Source organism: Centrocercus urophasianus, unplaced genomic scaffold (assembly GCF_019232065.1).
Source record: "Centrocercus urophasianus isolate 14NV4802_14NV808 unplaced genomic scaffold, USGS_Curo_1.0 seq_17, whole genome shotgun sequence".
Classification (NCBI taxonomy): Eukaryota; Metazoa; Chordata; class Aves; order Galliformes; family Phasianidae; genus Centrocercus; species Centrocercus urophasianus.
Window position 1 is genome coordinate 19,407,328 of NW_024884722.1, and position 24,648 is coordinate 19,431,975.

Below are 24,648 nucleotides of genomic sequence, written 5' to 3' on the forward strand. Positions count from 1 at the left end.
TATCACCAAGCATTAAAGCAGCAATTTCAGGGAGGACAGAAACAGCTGACTCCCTCTACGAGAAACAACAAGCCGCTCACCAAAATTCCACAGAAAGCCACATCCATCATAATAATAGGTGCTACAGTGATAAAACACACCTAGTTAAGGAGATTTTCAGGTAGAAAAGTAATTGAGCAGATTTCACTCAGCAGCTTAATCCTGATGTGCCCCGGAGGACTTAGCTGTTCACCTTTGTCTGGCTTCCTAAAGCTGCATCTTCTCTTCGGAATACAAATCCGCTCCTGACAGAACATCAGTACTCTCTATATAAGCAGGGCAAAAAAAAAGTTGTATTAACTGAACACTAAAGCATTATGACCAACATCAGAGGTTCCTTGCCCCCATGTGCGAGGAGCACACAAAACACAAGTATGCACCAGTATACCCAAACAGAAAGACTTTACTCATCTAAAACCATGCTCCATTAACATTCTTAGTCCCTTAAAGAATCCCACTGCTGACACAAGTCACCAGGGACAATGCAGACTCCATACCCATGCAGGATGCCTGCTACAAAGAGCAAAACAGAATACCAAGTATGAACATCAGCATCTATATATAGACAGCAAAAACAACTTCTGCTGCATACTGATTAGACTGAAACACTGTCAAGGCAGAAGATGAAAGAAACCTGCAGAAGAGATGAATTCCTCGGTGTACATTCAACACTAAAAATGGCAGGCACCATGACAATTACATACAGCCATACATGGAAGTCTTTTTATTTTCAAGAAGAGCTACTCCAGAATCCAGTTCCATAGACTTCCAATTAAGTCTGCTTTGGAAGCTAACACATGAACTCAGTATGGTAAAACATGGAAAACTGACCTGTGCCTTTCCAATTCAAGGCTTCAGAAGTCCCAGTCTACTCTGTTAGCATAGGGATACCAATGAGACCTTCAGCTAGCCAAGAGACAAAACTGAGGAAGTCCTGTTTCACTTTGTGATTTAAGTTACAAAAGAAAATGAGAAGCCATTCTGTCAACCTTATCTGCATCCAAAATTTCTCGAGTGGGAATTTTTCTTTTAATAGTCCTTTCTGACTACTTTAACATATCTGGTGTAAAGTGAACAGAATAAGGCAGAAATAAGAACTGCAGTCTGAAAGTCTATTTAGCATAACGATTAAACAAACGTTTAAAAACAATTTTGATTTCTTTTCTATCCTTACTGCAAAGAAAAAAAAAAAAAAAAAAAAAAAAAAACCCCCCAAAAAAGGCCACAGCCAGTGCTCTGCCTTCACCTCACTAAAGCAGCTCCCAGGTGCAGGCAGATCCAGCAGAATCACTTCTTTATGTGCTCAGGCACTGCCACCTCACCACCAGGGGCATAGCCATCATCTGCTTCTTGGAGGTGGCCACAATCTCATCACCGGCACTAGGGGGAAGGCAGCTGTGAGCCGCCCTACAGCTCTCCTGGTACTACTGCCACCTGTATTTTCCCTGCCTTCATTTACCAAATTATCACAAGTGCAACGCAAAATCACGCTGTTGTGAAGGGCAATAGGTGCACAGCATAATTGCCTCCACGAAAAACAGAAGCAGTGAAGGCAGTATCCAGTATATGCTTAGCCAGCTCAGAAACAGTTTAAACAGGTAAATGCAAACAGAATGTATGCTATGTATGGCCGTACAAAGAAAATGCATATATACACATATATACATACATATATGTAAACATGCAGAGAAAGAGAGAAAAAAATAATTAGGCGCCATGCACAAAGCACGTTCTGTCCCTGTAGTTTTCTGAAGGAGAAAATCATTCGCTGGCTTATATAGCAGCGAGCACAACGCCGCTATGCCGCAGAAACCCGTTCACGAGAACCAGCACAGGCTGCAGCGGACCCGCAAGAGGAGCCCTCCCGCCCCACTCCCGCCTCTTACAGCTCCCGCACCCCCCGGGGCTTCCATCGCCTTCCTCACCCGCCGCCGCACCGCCCGGTCCCGCCGCGCTCAGCGCCTCCGGGACCGCGCCCCACACCGGCATCTCCCGCCGCACCGGCGCCGGCACCTCCCGCCGCCCCGCCCGCCCCCTCTGCGGCCGGCGCTCCTTCTCACGGCCCCGCGCTCTCACCCACGGGCCGGGCCCGGCCGCACCGCGCACACGTGCGCAGCCTCCGCCGTTTCCCGCGGCGCGGGGAGCGCGGGAGCGGCAGCCTCAGCCCCGCCTCTGGCAGGGTGACGTCACCCCTCCGGCCGCGCACCTGATCCCAGGGCAGGTCGCGCCTTAAAGGGGCCGCGCCCGCTCGGGTGAAGGCCCGCGGCTGCGGGAAGCTCCGCCCGAGTCCCGCAGCGCCGGGAAAGGTCGAGCAGTGGAAGCCCCGCTGCGCGCTCCTCGCCGCCACCCGGGCGGCTCGCTGGGGGCTGCGCGGCTGCACACCTGAGAGGTGGTGGCAGGATACCGCACGCATCGCCTCCCCTTTTTTATCTCGTTTCCTCGAAAGGAAACCCTCAAGCCGGGCGCACCTCTCTGACACCACACCCGAGAGCGGCGATTCTTGAAGCAACTGAAGGCGCTTGTTCCCTTATGCCCCCAAAAGGCAGCGCCTGTTGGCATGCTGTCAGGGTCAGGTGTAGAGCCACGAGCAGAAAACACCGCTCACATCTGTGTCAGACAGGCACTGTGCTGCTTCCAGAAGGAATCAACCAGCTCAGCATGGCACAGAACTGACAACTGCGGGCTCGCACAGCCGCAAGCTGGCACGTGAGCACCGCTCTGACAGTAAGTGGCACAAATCAACCTGCTGTTCCTGCACCCTTCCCTAACCAGAACCAATCACACTCTTGCCCCGCCCTGCTCAGCCATCACCTCTATCACAGAAACGTGCCAGAGGACGACAGCCTGAGAACCAGCACCGAGACACGTGCCACGGAACACGAAGTGGGAAATGGCAGCTACTGATACAAAGGTTTCCTATGCAAGAATCAAATCTGAAGACAACCAGCAGTCCCCTTACTGCATCACCTTTTTATTGCCAATCAGCGCAGAAAATGTTGCACTGCAATATACCTGATCATGAAAACACATTAGCCTCACTCACGCCAAGGAGAGACTGCTGACTGTTATCAACCTGCAGCTATTTGGGCACTTTTTAAAGTTATTATTTTAATTTCACTACAATTAGCATGGCACTGCTGGACCAGACTGCCTCCCAGGATTAATTGCCACCTCCTCCAGCAGCCAGGGCAGCTTTGTGCAAACCTAGTCCACTGTGCCTGCTCCAACACCTCACCAGCAAAGCACCAAGCAATGTGCCTTACCTCCCCAGTTCTCACACATTTTGTCAAAGACAAAACCACAACAGGAGAAAACATCACCCACTGGCCAACTAATACAGAAAAATTATTTCCAAACAATTTCTTGATTCTGCAGAACTCTCCCTACTAATTTGGTTCTACCATCAGTCATAGCTACACTTATCCAGATCAACGCTGGCCTTCAAGTAGTGCTGGCCAAGCTACACTTTGGGACACTATGTTATATCCTCACATCAAAGATGTTCCTCTTGCACTTGGACAGAAGTTACATGCTCCCATGGTTTTATGTTGACATATGCTAATGCTATTTTTTTAAGTGGTTAAATCATCTTAATTGAATTGATATTGACTGTAAACAGCAAATGTTAAAACACTTTCAGAACCAGCAGATATCATCCTCAGCTCTCTTGTCTCAAACAATAAAAAAAAAAAAAAGCTTTTTGCTCTTTCATCTATCATTCAAAACTGAGAAACAGCATGGAATGATCAGTTGTATCTACACTATAATTACAAGAAACAATGTTCACTGAAAGCTGGGCTGGCTGCTCGTTAGTGAGTTTCGATTTGGCATCTCACTCTCCAACACATCAACAGTAAACATTCAGTGGGGTTTTATTTTCAAGTATATTTAAAAAAAAAAAAACAAAAAAAAACAAAAAAAAAAACAAAAAAAAAACAAAAAAAACCCCACTTTAATTATTGATAGTATTCCAAATGTCAGTAGCCTAAAAAAGTAAATGTCATTTCAGAGCACTAGCTGCTAGGTTTCTAATCCATTTACCTTAATTGCAAGGCGGCAGTTCAAACTCCACTTTACACTGAACATGGGTGTATCTGTCTCAGAGTCCATGTTTATGCGCACAACAAGCCCTCACACTGCTGAACAGTAACAGAGCAGTGCAATTTAGCATGGTGGTCTGCACACAAGGAAGCAGTCACAGCCAGGAAACTACAAAAATCTGACAAATTTACTGACTCATTTTTCACATCCATCAACTATCAATATCAATTATTAATATTCTTACAATAAAGGTAAGCCACATCCCATTTTGGAAGTGTATCAACGCCCACCGCGCTGTTAAGTGTCGACCTTCCTTCATTCTCAGTTGAAGTCTATTACTCAAACTTTAGATATTTTGAGCCTTCACTAAATTGCAAGTTTGAACTGTAATTCTGCAGTGTCTTGTTAACATCATACTTTAATTATGCTTACAAATAAAGCTTCTATTATGTATCCTAGTGTTGCAATTTAACAAAAAGAAAGAAAAATGCCAGGTTGCTGCGTAGCATCTGAGAGCAGAAACGCCCTTCTGTGATGCAAATGCTGTGGGAAGTCTAAACTGGTATTAAAGCTTTGCTGTACTGACCACTGCAGAGAGGCCTTAAGCTGTCCTGTACCATGTCCTAACAAACCTTCACCGTTGCTCCAAACCTCTCTTGGTCCCTGCCTACTGCTCAGACCAAAGGCGCTGTATAGCGTACTTAGGTCACATCACACACAGCTCAGCATCGTCTTTCCCTGCCGCAGAACCCAGCACTAAGAAGGCTAGTCAATGACCAGCAGCCCTCTGCTGCTGCAGTGCTCCTGGCTGCCAGGCACAGGAGGAGCTGCCCGTGCCTGACCCTGGGAGCTGGCACAACCTGGCAGTGTTGCTGTGCTCCTAAGCCCTGAGCTTTCTCACTCGGGTCCTCCAATTTGCGCTAAATGCTGCTTTTCCATCTGTATCCAAAAGCATCAGTACTGCTCAGAGCTAGTCCATGAGGTTGCAACATCTTGTCATTTTCTATACTATGGTATGTATCTATTATATATTCTTCCTACATAGCCATCTCATCCTTCCTAAACCAGAGCATACTATTGGAGTAATCCCAGAGACTTCAGCATTTTTTGGTATATCTTTGAAAGATAATTTAATCCATCAGCAATAAGCAGTGTTACCTTGCATTCTGGTACAGTAAGGAAGATATATATTCCAAGTATCTACATCAGTTGCTAGATTCATACGATTAGCTCTAAATTTTCAATTTAAGAGTAACAATGTCTGGCTTTCACAGTTTAAAGGAACACCATTTAAATACGACCAGAGTCTGAACAAGCACAGGTCTATGTGCTCTTCCCCATGTATTTGTTGGGAAACTAGAAAGCTACATTTAAATTATCAGTGTTAGCTATAAGTTCCCTTGCAGATAACATGAACACAATCATCCAGCTTGAAAAGCAAGATTTGCAAAGAAGGAAAAACTCTGTAGGATGTTACGAGACATTTGGCCCATAAAGTTTCCACATCAGACACCTCCCCTGTATTTAAAGGCCGCTCCTCACCTCTTGTCCAGCTGTAAAAACTCCCATGTTCCCACACTAAAACATTTCAAAATGGCAGTGAAGTAATAATACAAAAACAAATGCAAAAAAATGTTAACTGAAAGCAACACAGTGAGTTAATAGAAGGAACACTGGAATGATGGAATTCACTTCATACTTAAACAAAAAGCTCCATTAAAAATTGCTTGAAGCTGATGCAAATTCCACTCTCAGGCACAGAAGTCAGGTTTGGCTTGCTACACTGCACACAGACTGTTGGCTTCGACTCATGCAATCACTTATTTTTGTTTGAGAAAATAGGAACTAAAATTGCTAAGCGAGGTAATTTCCAACTGTGATGATTAAAGAAGTGTGTTCTAGGGTATAATAATGCAAATAGAGAGTTGAAGTATGCTAACAACACATGTTACAGCCTCAGGTAACCGAGGCTGCGCTCATTTCTCAGTGGAGAAATTCGCAATGGAAATTGGGAATGATGTTATAAACAAAACAATTACCTATAGTACACTCCTTGTTTTCTTATGATAATTATATGTTGAGTCCCCAAAGTGCTGGACTGACAACTGAAGTCATTATGAAAATGAGAATGAAATATAAGTTAATATTAACTATGCTTCTCAAGATCACAGTGTAGGAAGAGAAAGCTGAAAATCTTGTGTGATGCACCTAGACGCAGCCAACAACACCAAAGTGAAGGCTGCTGAGTTAGGAGGAGACTTTAAAAGCAGAAGGACCAGCAGTAGGGAGGCTGTCCTCATCATAGGTGTGCCTACGGGGTGCTGTCTCCAGTAAATCACCTCCATTCATAACATGTTCAGTTTTTAAAATCACTAACGTGAAAAACAGCCAAGAAATATCTACACCTAGCATTGATTAGTTTTAAAATAGTGTTATTCCAAACACAGTTAAAGAAAATGTCTTATGAGAAGCAACAATTATTTTAGCAACAGGATCTTTTGCTCCTTGCCCAAGACCTAATTGGAAATTTTCAGGTGAATTTGTTTTGCACTGCCTCTCAGGGTCTTGCATCTCAAAATCTCCTCCCTCAGCCTTCATACACACTGAAAAAAATTACACTTACCAGTTCTTTTCTTGGAGCTTGCACACCTCTCCTTCTCCCACATTCAAATTATTTGTCAACTTTTTTAAACTCAATTTTCCACACTCACAAAATAAATATATTTTATTCAATAAATAATTTGAAGATTCTGCTTCCGGTTAGCTGAGCTCTACCTTCTTGAATGGTTTGCCCAAACCAGATACAATGCTTCCACTGAAGTCTTCTCTGTAATAAAAAGATACTGTTCTATGTTTTAAATGCTACATTCACGTTCAGCCCTCCTAATGCAACGCGTCCCCTCCCACAAAGGTAAGAACTTCAGAGTTGCCTCCTATTTCCTTGCTGCCTGCTCTGTATTCATGTATTTCACGATTTCTGTTACCAAGCAGTACTTATCTGCTCTTCTTTATTTGTATCAATTTTCTTCAAATAAATTTTGGACTCATGCCCTATATATCTGCTTTCCCTTTAAGTCTGGGGGCATTTTTTAGTGAAACTTGGTAAGTGCACACTCTATTCTGTCACCAAGGTCATTAATGAAAACACTGAAGTGAACCAGAACACGAACAGATGCAGCAGACCATGCTGGATCCCCATTCAATACTGCATTTCATTCTGACAGACAATCATTAATAGCCACCCACTGGGCACAGTCATGCAACACATCTCACTCCTACTCTACTGTACTTCCTTTCAGGACATGTTTCTTCCCTTGTTAAGATTACTGCATGAAAAAGTGTTGAAGACCTCATAAGATTAAGATACTAACATTCATTAACATTTTCTTGTCAATTCACCATGTTAATGGTTAACAGTTAAATTTAACTGGTGTAATGATTTATTTCTAAGCTTCTGGTGACTCTAACTCATGTGTTGTTGTCTTTCAGAGGCTTGTACTGTTTACATGAGTTTAGTACAATAATTCGCTCAAAATGCTGAAGACAAGGAACAATCTATATAATTTTCTGTGCCTCCTTCCCTGTCTCTGCTTTTCATTTTCACATCTTCCAGCATCTTCAGTAACAGCTACAGGTACTGAGGTAGCTTTGGTCAACTGGGGAGAGAGGGTTTTTGTTTGTTTTAAATATGTCACAGGATGCAATTCACAGGTACAGCCTAACAAACAACTTGTCCAAGTGCTATGGCTAGCTATGGACTTGCCATCCAACTTACATGTCCTCTCTGCTTTTTATTTTCTTCTTGTGCTAACTGCTGTTCACTTATATCTCTCTTCTGCTTATGTTTTGAAGACATTTTCACAGTATGTGCCATCAAGTACATCTTACAAAATCATGCTGCCTATCCAAAAAAAGTGACACTCCAGAGTCATGCAGGCAGAACCACGCTGCAGCAGCACAGAGCAGCACAGAGCAGCCCACAGGCCAAGCAGGCCTCCCTGGAAGGGCAGAGCAGGCACATCTGGTCTGGGTGGTTATCTCTAGTTCAAAGGCCATACAGAGTCTGCACTCAGCAGAACACTGAAGATGGGACTGCAAATACAGACTAGATTAAAACCTGACACTGATGATACTGCAGATGTTTTGGCTCTACCAATCTATTTATTCTGAGTGCACACTGCACAAAAGCGCAGCGCCTTCTGTACATTCCTGCATTGTTACGCCACTGCATTTAGGAATGTTTCTCGCTGCCATCACCTAAAACATAACTACATAATAACACAGCCTCATTATAGAGTATGCGAATGTGGCAGCCTGAGATTTAGATGTGCGATTCCATTATTCCAAAATAGCAACAAAGAGCAGGAAGACAAAAGTTTAAAGACAGCAGCAGCTCCAGCACAACTCTGCTGATTTCTGCCAGATGACAAATACCCAGCCTTCTCAAGTCTTCGGAAGGCTATTTATCACGAACCCAAAATGTTTTTTTCCTTTTGACAACAGCATACAATGATTATACAAACCAGAAAGCCCTTCATTATCTTCTGTGAGTGCTATGCATACTCACAGCCTTCTAATTCTTTACTGAAAAAAAAAAATAAAATTCCCACCTTGGCATAAACAGCAGAGACAAAAAAAAAAAAAAAAAAAAAAAAAAAAAAGACAAAGTAATACAGTTGCAAATTAATACAAAATGATGCCCTCCTAAGATTGCCTACTCTTTGTCAGACACACTATAGAATTTTATGGTAATGCTTCTTAAAAAGCAGAAAAAAAATCTAGCCAGTTTAACACTGAAGAATGGAAATACTACTGCAACTTAACATGATAAATTAATATTCAGCTTTTGGAAATTATCTGATTGAATCCAAGTAATAGTATGAATACAAAAGCTATTAAAGAAAAAAAATGCTATTCCAGACATAACTTGGTTTGCCTCCCATAGCAGAATGATGATAAAACACTGATTTATCATGACTAACTAAGATACTGACCAACACTGCAACTATTCTGTCACCGATTTATAGCTCACCACTATTTGCCTGATGAAGTAAAGTTATACAGACAAATATTGAGCCTCAATTGGTGGGATTGGGGGGTTTTGTTTGCTTTTTGCTTTAGGCACACAAAGATGAAAATACTGGAAACTAACAAGAATGTGACAAATGAAACTGTACTTTTTATTGATCCTGTAAGCAATACCGAACATCAATCACTATTAGACTGCACTTTATGGGCCAATTTAAACTGGGCTGGCATTCAATACATTTTGAAAGCGACGCTAAATAACAACCATGTCTGATTTTCTTTTAATTGAAATAGACTGCTAATTACTGTAGCTTTTTTAATATAATAATTCCAGCCAAGAGCTCAAGAACTCAATGTGTTCAGGAAACTTAACATGGTAAGAGGCTCACCTTGCAGATGTGATTTCCACTGCTGCTTTGTTTGTCACAGTTATTTCCATTCATTGAAAATCCATCCATCGAAAACAAGAATAGTAGGAAGAGACATTGAAGCAAGTTCCTAACATCATCTTTAAGCTTGCAAAAATTTAAGAGCTCTTTTTATATCAAGTTCACCAGTCCACTATATGATTAGCTTTTGTGCTTTATTCACAATCATATTTAGAATTCAGTCCCATTTACTATCTGTATTCAGCTCCATACACTATGTTTGCTCACACTTGATTTTAGCTCAGCTTCATCCTGTCTATACATACATATATATAGTCAGAACTCACAACCAGAAATAATTACTGCTGATTAATCTATGTCCAGAGAAAGACTGAAATATGCAGGTCAGCATCTGAATTGAATCTAAATTCTCTCTAATATATAGATATCCTCACAAGAGACATCAGCAGGATTATCTGTTGATTCATAAGAACTCAGTGTAATGGAAAAAAACCCCACCAAACTTCCCCATGTGAAGAAATGAATTATTTCTGTAAGAAGGCAGACAATGCAAGGTCTGGTTCCTCTTCTCACCCATCCAGCGATGTGACAGCACTGGAACAGCCAGAATTCTATTTCTGGTTCAATGCTAACATCTTCCAGCACACCAAGCTTCTGTGTCTCTCTATTCTGCTTACCTGCATAATACCATGCTAGAGTAAATTTGTTGAGATCTCTGGCCAAAGGCACCAATGTAGCATTCCCATGAAAAGCAAAAAGTGAAAAAACATTCTGAGAGCTGACTTTATGTCAATGAATTTTAAACTTCAAACCAAGAGAACACTGCCTGCTTATGTAACAAAGACGATGAATAAATCTTCAGCCACTTCCTTGCCAGAGAAAGCTTTACTTCTGGACATCCATCCCAGCAAAGGAGCAGTACCACAAGAAGAAGTCAACCCCCATTCCAGTGAATATAAGCCTGCGTAACACCTACACACAATTTATGGGAAAGCTGGAAGAGAAAGTGATGCAATAAGGACAGAGTGGAAACTACAGCTGTAGTGGCCCATTCATCCAAAATTTTAAGTGCTGTCATTTTTCTCATAATGCCAACTCACCCATGCTTAACTGTTTGAACGCAAACTAAACCTGATTGCTGAAATAAGAAAAACAGCACATTTCTATCCTATGCAACAGCCTGCATTCACCAAATAAACTGAACCTGTCAATTTGCTCTCACTTTTATTAATTTCCCCATAGATAAGTCAACAGCTCCACAGCTTTAGAGTTTGCTACTCTGAAAGTGAAAAGTTTAAACTGATACACTTTAAAAAATTAGATAACTTCTACAGATCAGTTTAAGAAATGTGCTTATATTTTAATGAGTAAACACAACTTCTGCCCATGTTATTACTTCTGAAGACACAGATGTTCATTAGCCCTGCTTAATTGGGCACAGCAAGAATTAATCTAGAGCCAGGGCAAAGACAGAACTTTGACAACATGCTGCCTCACTACAGCCACCTTCCACAAGGAACCTAAAAGGCTGTGTGGGATCATTAAACACTAATTCACTCCCAATAATGGCTGACATCCCCCACAAAGAACAAGGCTGCAGTCAGAGACTTTGGGTAATTGTGCTAAAAATTGGTATGCATCAAAGACTGTATGTAGGTCACAGATCCCATAGACAGACCTCACAGAGACCTTCAAGGAGCACAGAAAATTAACAAGTAGCGCGTGCATAAAGCCATTACCCTTCTAAAGCTCTACTCTTATAATGTATATGGAATTCTTGCCATTTCAGTCATAAGGTAGAACTGAAAAACATGCAGCATGAAAAGATAAACAGATAACTAAGAAGAGAATCAGGGAGCCTATGAGGGAGGTCTACAACATCATGTGTGACTCTGTGTTATTTCACAATAATGTGATCTGCCAAGCAAAGAAACTGAGAGGCCAGAAGTTAAAGAAACAAGGATAGAGGAACAAATTTGCAATACAACACAGACTGAAATTTTCTACCACAGAAAGTCATCTAAGTCAAAATACAATTTAGTTCATAAAGATTTGTGCAGGACAGGTCATCAGAAACAATACACAATTATTTTATGGATGCAGGTACAAGTTCAGGATATCCCTATACTGCCAGCTGGAAATAATAAAAACCAACCAAACACAAAATCCACATGGCTAACAAGAGATGACATTCTAGATTTGCCTCAGTTTTTATAATCTCTCCCTAGGTATTGTTCAGGTCACAGTTCACACTGCTTGACCAGCATAAGTGATGCAACCCTAACCAAAACCCCTTCCTGAAGTAAGCAAGCCAACTCACAAATAGCCATCCACACTGTTGTCACTTACCAGTCTATCAATGCATTAAAACAATGAGGCAGGTAGGATCAAATACAGGAGGTAGGCTCAAACGTATGGACATCAGTAGCAACAGGTATAAACTTAAAAGAATGACTATCTACAACTCTGCCATAAGACTGAGGGCAAGCAGGGGAACAGAACACCATGAAACTTGAAAACAAAGCTGTTCTGGGAGGCAATCAGTGGGGAAAGATAAATAAATAAACAACAAGGAATGGTGAAAGTTTAAAGCTTCAGAAGCATAAAATGAGTGAACTGGAGGGCAGCCTCAAAGCCCTTTACTGATTACTACCAGCTCAAGGCGATGGACTAAGCAGATTCTTGTTCAAGCCCATAGTGGTAGCTCCAGGAAAAAAAATCTAATGTGAAGAGCAAACACAGCGCAAGGGCTCAGAAATGTTGGAAGCCAAAACACCACACTTCTACTTTTCCCTGTGTTTTTCTTCACCTTACTTCAAAGTATCTGAAAGAGCCAAGTAAGCAAGCTAATGTTACCATACTTAATAAATGAGGCAGACTTAGCATAAAGTCCAAATATGTAAGCTTAGAAAATTAATCCCCCAATTACTTAAATAACATTGTTACTTTTCAGTAGTACATCTCAAAAATTTACGCCATTTTGATTTTACCTGATCAGCTTTTCTACTAGGCGAAGTTACATTTCTGACTAAAATATAACAGCTAAATAAGCAGCCCAGTAACAAAACCCTCATCCTTCAGAACACAAAGCTTTCAGTGCTGGCACCCTGGATATACCTTGAAATCAGAAGGTTCAAGCAAACACATTTTCCTACTACTCCACTCAGTGGGAAATTCACAAGTCAGAAAGCACAAGAGAACAGATTCCAAATATAAAAATGCCCATATTTCCAATCTTGAGTTGTAGCCTAAGGCTGTAACAGCTGCTGATGTCACAGAAATTCCCTCTAGAGGAACTTCTGCCCGTAAGAGAGAGCTTACTCAAGCTGTGGATGCAGAACAGCTATTGTTAAGATCACAAGTGCCGTTCTACTTCATCCTACTCTAAAATTTCATATAACTTCTCCTGTATCTACAGCAATAGAGGAAGAATTTCCCTGATGACTCAAGAACTTCCCAAGCAGTTTTGCCTTAAAACTACAGAAAGATAGTGATATTTCCTCCACTGAGATGTGTTTCTTTATAAGAATGTCACATGCTTTTTTGGCTCTGATATAGTTTTCTCAAACCAACTTCCAGTTTTCAAAATAATGATTTCAAATGTAGCAACCTGCCAACAGGGCCAAAAGATAAGCTGTGACAGTAAGTCAAAAGAAGATTAGAGAAAGGCATTGCTTTTTCCAAGAAACATGCAGATAAATAACAAACAGATGCATATGCTTCCTCTCTCTCCTCAAATTCAGAAATCAAAAGACATAAGCGAATGCTGCTGAGGCAGAAGAACATTGTTTTCTGTCTCCAAAGTGATTTGGATGATTATAGCAAGCAGGGCAGAACACTTCAGGAACTAATAAGCAACTAGTTTTTGCTTTGAAAAGCAAAGATGTGAGAAAAAATGGATTCACATACCTGTTTGACCAATAGCTTTTTCAGGAAGTTCCCATTATTCCTATAAAAAGGTATAATGTCATGTTTCAAAAGCCAGAATTCAAGTGTTGCAATATTAGTTCTGTCTAGACTTGTATGCGTAGTGCTCCACTAACGCTATCATGTTTTTACTACGCAGGTCCTCCAAAAGCAATGCCTCCTATTTCCATGGAAACAACAACAAATACAAAGAGTACAATAAAATTATTTGACAGAGCGAATTCTCAGCTACAAAACACTTTTTCTCAAGATAGCCACCACCATCAGCAATGCATTTTCACCACCCACAAGACAGAACCTGCACACTGCACTCATAAACACCTGTACAAGTGGAGCTACCCCACTGTCATCACTACTGAAACGCACCACCCATCACCTCACTGTGCTCTCATCCACTGTTCAGTCTCCAACAAAATTCAGTAAGCATCAGTGAATGCCAAAGGGCACAGCCATTCCCACATGGAAGAACTCCACTACACACCTTTGCTTCACGGGCACTTCCACGCCAGGCGCCATGGTGTCACATGGCAACAACACAGAATGGAAGATTGGCAGGAAGGTTCAGCCCCTACTGCCATCCCACCAACATCCGCCTCCGACGTCGTGAGCCAACATAATCAAATGAGGCCTTATTTTTGGGGAAGCTTTCATAGATCAGTCATAAAATCACCTCTGAAGTTGACTGGAAAAAACCAGTTTTTCAGAAGTGTGTGGACAGACTTCTCCATATAGCAGTAGAAAGTACTGCCTATCAGCTACTGTTGCAAGCAGACTCTTTCTGAGAATCTTTGAGACTTTTTTTCCTTCTGAGATGGGAAACTGCTTGTGAAATGAAGGATTAAAGACACACCTGGTCAGTTTAACAGATGGCCTTCATGTCATCAGGCTTTTATTAACAGTTTATCACCCTCCTGAAGATCAAGAGTTTTTCCAAAAGCACTTTACAGGTTAATGCTCTTCAGTTTGACAACACTGACCTTCATATTCACAAAATATTGCTTATTTTGCTTGTCTGTTCCTTGTTGTTGTTTCTTAGAACACAGGATGATAGCATAAACATTATAACTGTGTAACTACACCTCTAGTCAGTATGAATGGACAGAGGGAAGAAATCTCAAGCCATCATTACAACAAAATTCTATTTACTGCCTACCTATCCACAGTCCTCAAGGTGGGAAGGAATAACAGAATCACGTTGAGAGGGGGAGATGTGTGGCAAATTATTTCTTAAATTACTTTACAATTGTCACCATGCACAGAGAGCAGCTGGCTCTCACTTAACGCATTCTCAGCAGAAAACATCACTAACACCTACCTCAGTGCAACGTAACTTGATGGAGTAGAGTGGCTGTGCTGAACAAAACCTCACAGTACCAGCAGCTCTGCTAAGCCAGGCCCTGTATCTACAGCTGCCCTTACAAAGGCACAAATGAGAACCAGAGATCTGGTGTTCCTCCAATAGCAAAGGCTAACGCTGAAATGTAAAGCAGGTAACTGTAACTCTGCGACTTCCAGCTGGCACTAATCTCTTAATAAAGCCATAGCAATCTGTAAAGGCACTGTGTTGATTTCTAAACTTTGCCTTTCTCATGATCGACTCACACTGTTAAATAATAACAAATGCTGAAGAGGAGTGTGATGAAGAAGTAAGCCAGAACAACAGAATAACTGAAGCTAGGAAGAACTTCAGAGGAAGTCTCTGGTCTGATGCCATGCTCTGAGCATGAGTTCAATAGGCAGAGATCACACAGCAGTGAGAATTTCTTATTTACAATAGCCGGATATGCCTTTGAAAATGAACCAAGAACTGCATTTCCATTGTTACATTGACGTAAACGCTGAAATTCATTATACCACAGCAAATATTTGAACACTGGTTACGGCCATTCACAACTATAAGCAATGACGATGTAATAATTCACATCTTCTCATAACAATATGGGCCCTGGCATTTAGCATTCAGGCCATTATTCAAATTAATTCCAGACAAGCAGGAATAAAAAGAGAAAGGGAAATCTACTAACAACTTGTAATAATGTTGTGCTTTCTCATGGATACCATAGGAATAAAGTGAACAGGTAGAGACACGGGGAAAAAAAAGCACAACTGCTAGCGTAACAGTTTCCCAAACAACCAGCAACAGTTAAATCTGAAGTAAAACCATTTAGATACTTCATGTTTTCTGCTATGAAAGCACAAATAACATAAATAACAAAGAGTGTTTGAAAATATTATGACTGAGTAGAAATCTTATTTTAGGCTTTGGAGTTGCGTTCAAACAATTTTATATACTTTTTGATTTATTACACAGACATGAGATAAAATATTTCAAAGGTTAAAATTCATTGATGAAGACTCATCAATCCCCTCTACAAACAGTACATACATTCCTTTACAAGGAGAGTGGTTAGGCCCTGGAACGGGCTGCCCAGGGAGGCTGTGGATGCCCCGTCCTTGGACGTGTTTAAGGCCAGGTTGGGGTCCTGGGCAACCTGATCTGAATGTGTGTGTTTGGTGGCCCTGCTAGGCAGGGGGGTTGGAACTACATGATCCTTGAGGTCCCTTCCAACCCGGGTGATTCTGTGATTCCCTTATCAGAGGAAAAAAGAGTTACACAGATGTGTAAGTGATGCCCTTAACTGATACTGAAGCTCAGCTGTATTTGTTGAAGCAGAGTGCAGCAATTCAGTTGGGCACAACACCACAGAAGTCAGCTGTTTTCCAACTTTTCACTCCCAAAACCTCACACAGACCTTTGCAGAGTAATCTTGGAATAGATCCTGTCAGTTCTGCTGCTTCTGCCTACAGACATTCCCTGCGCACTTCAACTTGAAACGTCACTCCTTATCCTTAGCATAGAAAAGCTCACTGCTCTGGTTGAGATGACAGTGCTCTGCCTCCTTTTGTGTCTGTGAATGCTGCCAGTTCCTACCCCAGCAAGGACTGAATGCAGTGACATTGTTCAGCAAACAGGCAGAGGAGAGCTGATTACAAGCACAAAATGAACAAAGAAAAACAAGTGGTAAATAATTTACGTGATAATTGTATCACTGAATGTAACTGATAACTGTTAGCAGCAAAAGGACTGACTGCCAAAATAAACTACTAAACCACCTTCCTGCATCTCCCAAAAAGACATTTGCTCTAAGAAAATTATATATTTCTTCTCAAAAATAAAAAGTAATTCCTACATCAAATCCCCATCCTGAAACGCAGCTATCTAAGAGATGATGATATCGATACTGTTTTGCTAAAAGGAAAATTACATTCCCTTCTTCCCTAAAATGATATTGTTAAGAGATGCATCTAAAACTGCATTTTAGAGACTTTCCTGAAAAGTGGAAGTTGTCTGGCACAGAGAATTCAAACAAGTTCTGAGGACCTTCTAAACACTTCCAGTGAAAACTGCTATTCATCCTGCAGCACTGCCAAGCTCACACTGCAACATTCTTTCCTGTCTCTCTTTAAAAAAATAGTAATTACATCTACATTTCAAGTCCATAAAGCATCCATAATCAAAAGGATTCTAAAGTTTCTGCTGGCATCTCCTTTTGCTTTAAATATATTTCAAATGTACACAAACTCTCCATGTGTCGTCTATAATAAGTACTGCACAATGTTTCACAACAAGAACCGTAACAGAACACAAAGCACAGAGAACACCGTACTTCACTAATTACAAGTTTTGTGAGAATTTGCTGTGTATTTATTAGAGTGTCTCAGGTAGAGCATAATGAAAACCTTTCAGAGAGCAGGAAGGACATACAATCAACAAGTTTCTTCTTTCCCTTCCATGGCCTATTTCCTTGAATAATGTGCAGAACTAGTGAAGACATTAACCTGCTTCCATGTCAGTAAAGGCCACATATCACTGTGCATTAGCTGCTGCTTATGGATCCATTCCACTGAGAAAAGCAGCAGGATTAGAAAGAATGCTGTTATCCTATGCTCTGTGACACTCTGCTCTCATTAACTGCTTCCCGGAATATCTTTATTTTAACATTTTGTGGAAGTGCTTACAGAAGAATCCTCCTCTTCAAACAGTCTCCCACATCTGAATCACACATTCATATTTTTAGCCCATTCATTACTTTCAAATGTCAAAATGTAATAAATCGCATTTAAGTAGAACATCTAAGAATTACATGCACCAAACATTACCTACAACAAATACCCACTTACATTTTACAGCTGTTATAATTAATAAGATAGCTGGTATTTGCTTAAGAGAGTAAGATGCCAAACCAATTTCCATACAGATTAAAAAAAAAAAAAGTTTCCTTTTACCCAAAGGCTTCTTATCTGCAAATTGCTCCCCATACACAGCAAGCAACATGCAGTTTTATGTAAATGTAGGTAAGCCAGACTGTACTATCTACACAATTAGTTTCTTGCCTAGAATTGGTGATCAGTTATTATTTATTACAGATCACCCTATCTGCTTCCGCCACTGGCATAATTAACCTTTGGCACAGCTATTACTTACTGCTTATTTGCAATGTTTATACTCATTAAAAAGCTACTTTTGTGCCAAGGTTTATACCATTTTACAAGCTTAGTTACAGTTCAAAAATAGATGTCTGCAATAAACCATCTCACTGCCTCTATTGACACAGGAGGGGAAAGCAGCTGAGTTTGATACAAAAACAACAAAAAGCAGATTGTTAGAGATGACAAGGAAAAGTAATTCCAAAAGAAGAAACGTAATTCTAGCCTTCAAATTTGAAGGATTTCAAGCTTGATCAAATCTACACACCAAAAGAATTCCAGTAGAACATAACGAGCCAGGGCGTATTACCAAATAATTAAGCAAAGGATCATTATGGTTCATGTCCTTTTACAGGCAACCACAATTCAGTGGACTTCTACCCATAACACAGAATGGTATCATTTCATGCTTGGAGACATGTTCAAAAGAGGGAAACAATTACAGCTAAGGTCTAAATTTTAATAACCTGATTCCTCCAACTAAAAAGAAAAAAAATAAGAATCAGACAGCTGACATTTTCTTTTTACGACAGAAGTCCCGGAGAATAAGTACAGCGTAAAGGAGTAGTAAGAATTACTGAACAGATAGCAATCACGGTCAGTAGACCAGAAATGCCATACAAAAAAAGAAAGTGCTCCCCTAAACTGTGGTGTTCTATCCAAAAAAAAGGGGGAGAAAACAAATGGGACAAAAGATCTCCATGACAGCATGATCATATGAGCCTCATTTCAGGAGAAAGCAAGCCAACACATTCTACTTCACACTGCCTACAGAGGCATCTGACCAAGATCAGTTTTTCCCATCCCTGGTTCAGTTTTCAACATCTTCAAATAAAAATCAAGATATCTCAAAAATAATTACATTCATGCAGATTACATGAAAATTGATGGTCAGGAAAAGGAAGAACTGATCTGCAGTTTTAGTGAGGGAGAAATAGGAAAATTCACCTCTCACATGGTCTGAATTGTTAGCAGGTAATCAGCAGAGACTGTCCACAGCACTGTCTCTCATTACGGTGAAAAAGGGTAAGGAGTAAGAAGACACAATCAAAAATACATAGGAATGTCAATGTTATTCTTTCTGCAGCACACGGGAGCCATGACCTACACACAGGAACTTGTTCTAATACCCTTACAAACTGAGAACAACATGGATAAGTATTTACATTTCTTAACCTCATCCTGTTAAGTTGGTTGCCTAGAAACAACATCTCACCTCAGAACAAATGGGAAAACTGTGTTCTCCTAATGCTTATTCAGAACATTTTGTTGAATTAATTTCATTAAATTTATGGAATAGAAATAATTTCCCATTATACTTTTTACAGCATTGAACACATTAAGAACACATTTGCTCTTCTCCATGAAGAACAAATGAAGTCGGTGTACAGTAATGATAATATATTCTGAGAAGTCCTTCATAGATAAATTCAGACCTGGATACGACACACAGAAGGGTTGGTGGGGTGACTCGGCTCCTAATGATATTTCATTTAAGTCCACTTCCTTAGCATCAGCACAAGTTATTAATAACTCCCAGTATGCTACTTAGTTCTGCGGATTCATTTTCCCGTTAACGGTAGCAATAGGTTCCTTGTTATTGGTTTTAAGATAATGCTGGATGCTGCCATATGGATGGGTTTGTACAAGGGTTTCTCATGAAAAGCCAGGGAGTGTAAGAAATTGTTGCTATATTTAACTGCCGTGTCCTCACATGCACAGCAGACAAATGGAATGGACAGCGTTCCAGCATCTGCAAGTGCAAATGATGCTCAATATTTACTGCACGTTCTGTTTAAGAAGACTACAGGGACTTTAAACAAGACAACATATGGATAGATCAGAGGATGGGTAATGGAATACTGAGCTTTTCACTCCTAGGTCACTAGTTCAAATCTAAACTGTTCGGTAATGAAGGAGGCTATTACCATCTGACAGTCTTGGCCTCTGCAAATTGTTCTGTCAGACTCTGCCCATTTCCCATCAAGCTCAAAATTCACCATTACAGTTTGCATTCCTGCAGATTACTTCACTCCAGCAAAGTAATTCAGCCTGATAAGCAACTTCTTTTTCCTTGGATCCTATCCCCAGAGCAGAAAGCAGAGGTGAACAGTGAAAATTATACCACCTGTATCACAGCACTTAGTTCTGTGGATAAATATGATTTCTGTCTACAGACTGCCTACTGATGAAGACAAAATCCTAAGGACTAAAGACTGCCCATTACTTGACTTGCAATTAGCAGGAAAAGAGAGAGATTTGTGCAAGATGATTAAAATTCCTCAAAAGTCACCAGCAAGATTTCTCGCTGCTCCTCTTGCCATCAAGCATTCACATCTGTGCAACGAAATGGTCTTCAATGATGGAAATACACACTAACTTTGGAATGGTGACTGCAGCTGCTGTTGACAGAAAAATAAATTAAAAGGCACAGATTGGATGAAGGCATGAAGTAGAATATCTCATTGGACAAATTAAATTGTTGGAACGAATGCAAGTAGAACATGTTATAAAAGTAAAGGACATGTAAAGAAGTTACATGAGAAAAACAAAAAGGTTGCTAAGTTCTACAAACACCAATAAGCACATCTCCCACACAGCACACTTTTATTGGATATGAACACTAAGTCAAGCACACAATAATAAAAACTCACAGCTTTTTTTTTTTTTTTTTTTTTCCTCCGCCTTCCATCCTCCTGCCCCTGTTTGCATTTTGTGTCACCTCCTACATTTTGCATAGTTGCACTGTAAGTCATTTGGGACAGCAGCAACCGTTCTTTGTATCAGTATGCTTACAAAGCTCTCAAATACAGTGGAGCCTCTATAGTGACCATCATGGACAGAACCTCCTGTAATTATCATGTACTACCTAAGAACTCTGCTATTATTTATCTTTAGGCAGCAGTGTTTCTTATGAAGCTCTAAAAACCGAGAAATACAAATACTTTCTCATCTATGTACCCTCCGTGAAAAATTCACAGAAGATTGAATGCCTAATAACATCATCAGGACCAGATAAAGAAGGATTTAAGCTCCCGTTATCCTTTTTAATGAACTCGTGACGACAGTCCAAAAATAGACTATTAACCCAGAACTGAGAGAAAAACTGACATAATTTTACCTGTACAGACTAAAAGAGATTAACTGAAATGCTTTTACAGCCATCAGCAGCACAGTTTCCATCTTCTCCATGATACCTGCATGTTTATCTATACTGGACAACTCAAGTGCACTCCTCTCCCATCCCCTATGCAAGAACAAGGGAGGGAAGGCTTCTTCACAGGCATTGCTGAGCTGAGGGAAAAAAAAGGTTCTTCTCTAAATCAGTATGAATCACATGCAGCATGCTTGATTAGACACACCTTTGATTAGGTGCTGGAATAGAATTTAAGGAGCATCCAGTACACTGAAATTACCTTTAGCTCTATCTCTTCTTAAAAGAGGACTGATTTCCAAAGACTCACTCATTTTTTAAGCCCCAATACATTTCTAGCAATCATTTTTAAAAACCGCCATGTTAAAGTTACACATTACCTCACCAGTTCAGTTTTTTGCACATCAATATGCATGTGCCTATCTAAATTGCTATTGTGTTCCAAAGCTGCTATTGGACTCCACGTATTCTGCAGAATAAAATGTTCAGTCTTGGATTTGTTCTCAAGTCAAGAACAACACAAACCCATAGACAGGTTTGTTTTCAGTGCATACTTTTTTCTTCCAAACCTCACGAGAGATTATACTATTACCCTTCCCATATTTCATGCGTGTATTTTCTTCACAATTTTAACACGGAGAATTTGTTCTGAAATCTGAAAAGCTGCCTGGATTCCCATCACACGCACCATCAGACACTAAAGCACTCAGAGCAGCTGCCCTCAGCTGAGGCCAGAAAGCCATTATCTGCAACTTTCTGAAAACAGAAGGTGAGTGCTGTGTGGTTTATATTTAGGGCCGTAATCCTCGAAATCCCACACATAATCCTCCTCTTCAACAACGGGCTTCAAATGGAATCAAATACAGGAGAAGCAAACAACTTCTGGCTTTAAAAGTAAAAACAAGCGCATGCTTTTGCTTTCCTTCAGGCTCATTAGAGTAAATGCAACCGCACAGCTTCTTCTCACCAACAACTTCTGCGTAAGTTTAAGTTGCAGCGGCAGCGACCAAGTTATTACCCGCTACACGGCAGCACCGGGGCTGCTCGTTTAGAAGCTCCCTGCCACGGAAGCCCCCCAGGCCGCGCTGCCGCACAGAGCCGGGACGCCCGCCGGCGGCGCTTCGCGAACACGTACGAGCATCCCCTCACCGGGGTTTTTATACCTAAGGGAGCGGACCGCAACTATTCCCGAGCGGGGAAGCAGCGGCACCTGCCCACCTGCCCGCCCCCCCGCCAGCCCTCCCCGGCCTCCTGCTCCCACCAGCTTGCGGCGGGACGGGGCAGCGCTCACTCCCGCAGCCGTAGCCGCGCGCAGCCGCGGCGGGAACGCGCCGAGGCGAGAGGGGCGGGGAGCGGGCCCTGAGCCCGGCCTCGCCCCAGGGCGGCGAATCCCTACCTGTCGGCGCCCCGCCGCCACACGCAACGCGCCCTCCCCTCCGCCGCCCTCATCTCCCGCTGCTATAGCTACGGGGAGCCGCGCCGGCAGCCTCTCGCGAGAAGCGCCATCTTCCCGCGAGAGCCGCGGGCCGCGCCGGCGGCGGGGAGCCTCCTCTCGCGAGAGTGCAGACGGTCTCCCGTGTGGCCGCCTGTGGCTTCGCACCTGGTAGTGCCGTTCGTGTTTCCCGCAGCCCGTGTTTCTCAGACAGGGCAGCCTTACCCAGCCTGTCCTAACGCGGCCCTCCAGCTGCGCCCGCGAGGATCGGAAGGCGGGCTGTAGTGATTCCATGTGCCTGTGGGGTGGCTGAACTCCAGGAAGCCGTGTCAGTGCCGAGGTGGCTGCGCTCTGGGCAGGTGCGGGCCCGGCCTGCTTGTTACTCGAAGCACTTCACTGTAGGATCAGCGCCCCGAGCCGCTGCAGTGGAGCTTGCTGGATAGAGCTGCCGGGATATAAATGTCTTCTTTTTGCCGGAGGCAAATTAAGCGTGCTTGCAGAGCGTGTGTAATTCCTAACGATTGCAAAGTGCAGTATGAGCGCTGTGAGACATGGCTATAGCTAAAGGGAGCAGGCCAACACGGTCACATCTACCAGAAGTTTGCATGGAATTCATGTCAGAGATGGACTTGTTCAGGTTAGAGCCATAGCATCACGTGTTCAGCACCACGTATTCAGGTAATGTGGGCATAAAGTAGATCTGTGAGAATTCGAAATGCTTCTTGAATAAATTTGTGGTTTGATTTTCTGAATAGGTAATACTAGTATTTAGCTCGCATTCCTTGGGTTGCATTAGCTGCACTTTGTAGTTTTCCTGTTACCAGTGCAGTGTGCTGGTTAAATACTGACTCTCAGGCAGCAGTAGTTTTGGTGGTACCCAGGAAACAAATTTTGAGCTCGCTGGAGCAAACAGCGGCTTTCCTATCAATTTAGGATTGTGCATATAACAATAGACTGAAGATGACTGGGGGGAATGCCCTTACCTTGGACAAATAATACATCCCTGTTAGTGTTAAATAACCTCAATAATTCATTTATCTGACAATAGCGTGAAGATGTGAGGACTAGCATTCTTTCCTTTGTGCCCTTGTATTTCAGTGTTCCCAAGGTCTCAGAAATACTGTAACAATCCCGAGAGGCATACCACCAGTTCTGTAAGTTGTGGAAGAAGTTCTTTTTAACCAGCTGTTGAGCCCTGTTTAACGTATAAGAAATGAGTTGATGCCAGTGTCCTTTATTCAAAGGATGTATGTATGTATGTATGTATGCCAGGATTACCAACTTCTGCTAATTCAGGCTTATCTTCAACAGTATACCAGATGTGTAAAATATGCTGGGACTACCTTTTGTTTTGCCCAGAGCAAACACAGCATTCTGGAACAGTGTATATAGGTGTCTGCTCAACTGTTGTTTCTTCTGCGAACAATATCTGTTCAACAAGATCTGTAGCTGCTGCAGTGACATTTCTATCACTACTAAAATAATACAAAAATTGTTTGTGCATTTAGAAGGATACTTATTTACTCTTCGTGACTTCCTCCTCCATTTCAGTCTTTTGCTTTGGGAATCAAGCCAACTATATTAGGAGAGAGAGCAAATAAAGAAGGCCTCAAACCTCTCCTGGGGACCAGAGATAATTAAGAGAAACATTTAGAGAGAGTGGGTATAATGAAGCCCTGAATCCATGCTAGCTTCAAGCCCATAATAATATGACTGTTTTTATAATAGAATATGGAAGTAATTATTCATCTGATTCATTCATCCAGGCACTGTAGAGTTAGACTAAAGCACTCTTCAGTGTAATTGAATTTGTACAGCATCTGTGAGCAAGGAGTTCCTGTGCAATATGGCCTGTAGGTTGTCCTTAGGCTGGTCAGCAAAAAGTTCTTTTTTTTTTTTTTTTTTTTTTTTTTTTCCTTATCCTTCCAGGGATCACTTTGTTTTTCTGTGGTGAGTAATGTATAATAAGATTGATGCTTAATGCAGGAACTTCCCCTGGTAAGAAAGGGAGATCTACAGAGTCCTTATTTACCCTTTCTATGGTGGGGTATTTTGCAGAAAATGCTTTTCAGTACAGGGGGCTGTTTGTCAGATAGCCTTTTTCAGTGCTCTTAATGCCCTCCTTGTACTGTTTCTTCTCTTCGGCTCCA

General features: G+C 41.6%; 1 protein-coding gene across 6 annotated transcripts in view; it reads right to left on the reverse strand.

Moving 5' to 3' along the window:
• USP54 (ubiquitin specific peptidase 54) overlaps positions 1-22,537 on the reverse strand; it is a 98,826-nt gene extending 76,289 nt beyond the window's left edge. For 3 of the 6 annotated variants that reach the window (XM_042818420.1, XM_042818421.1, XM_042818415.1), the window contains exon 1: positions 22,463-22,537. The gene's annotated coding sequence lies outside the window, so the exon portion shown is untranslated. Of the gene's footprint in view, positions 1-2,115; positions 2,173-2,507; positions 2,604-22,462 lie in introns of those variants that run through there. The other 3 variants (XM_042818422.1, XM_042818418.1, XM_042818417.1) reach the window with 3 other exon arrangements.
• Between the last annotated feature and the right edge of the window lie 2,111 nt (positions 22,538-24,648).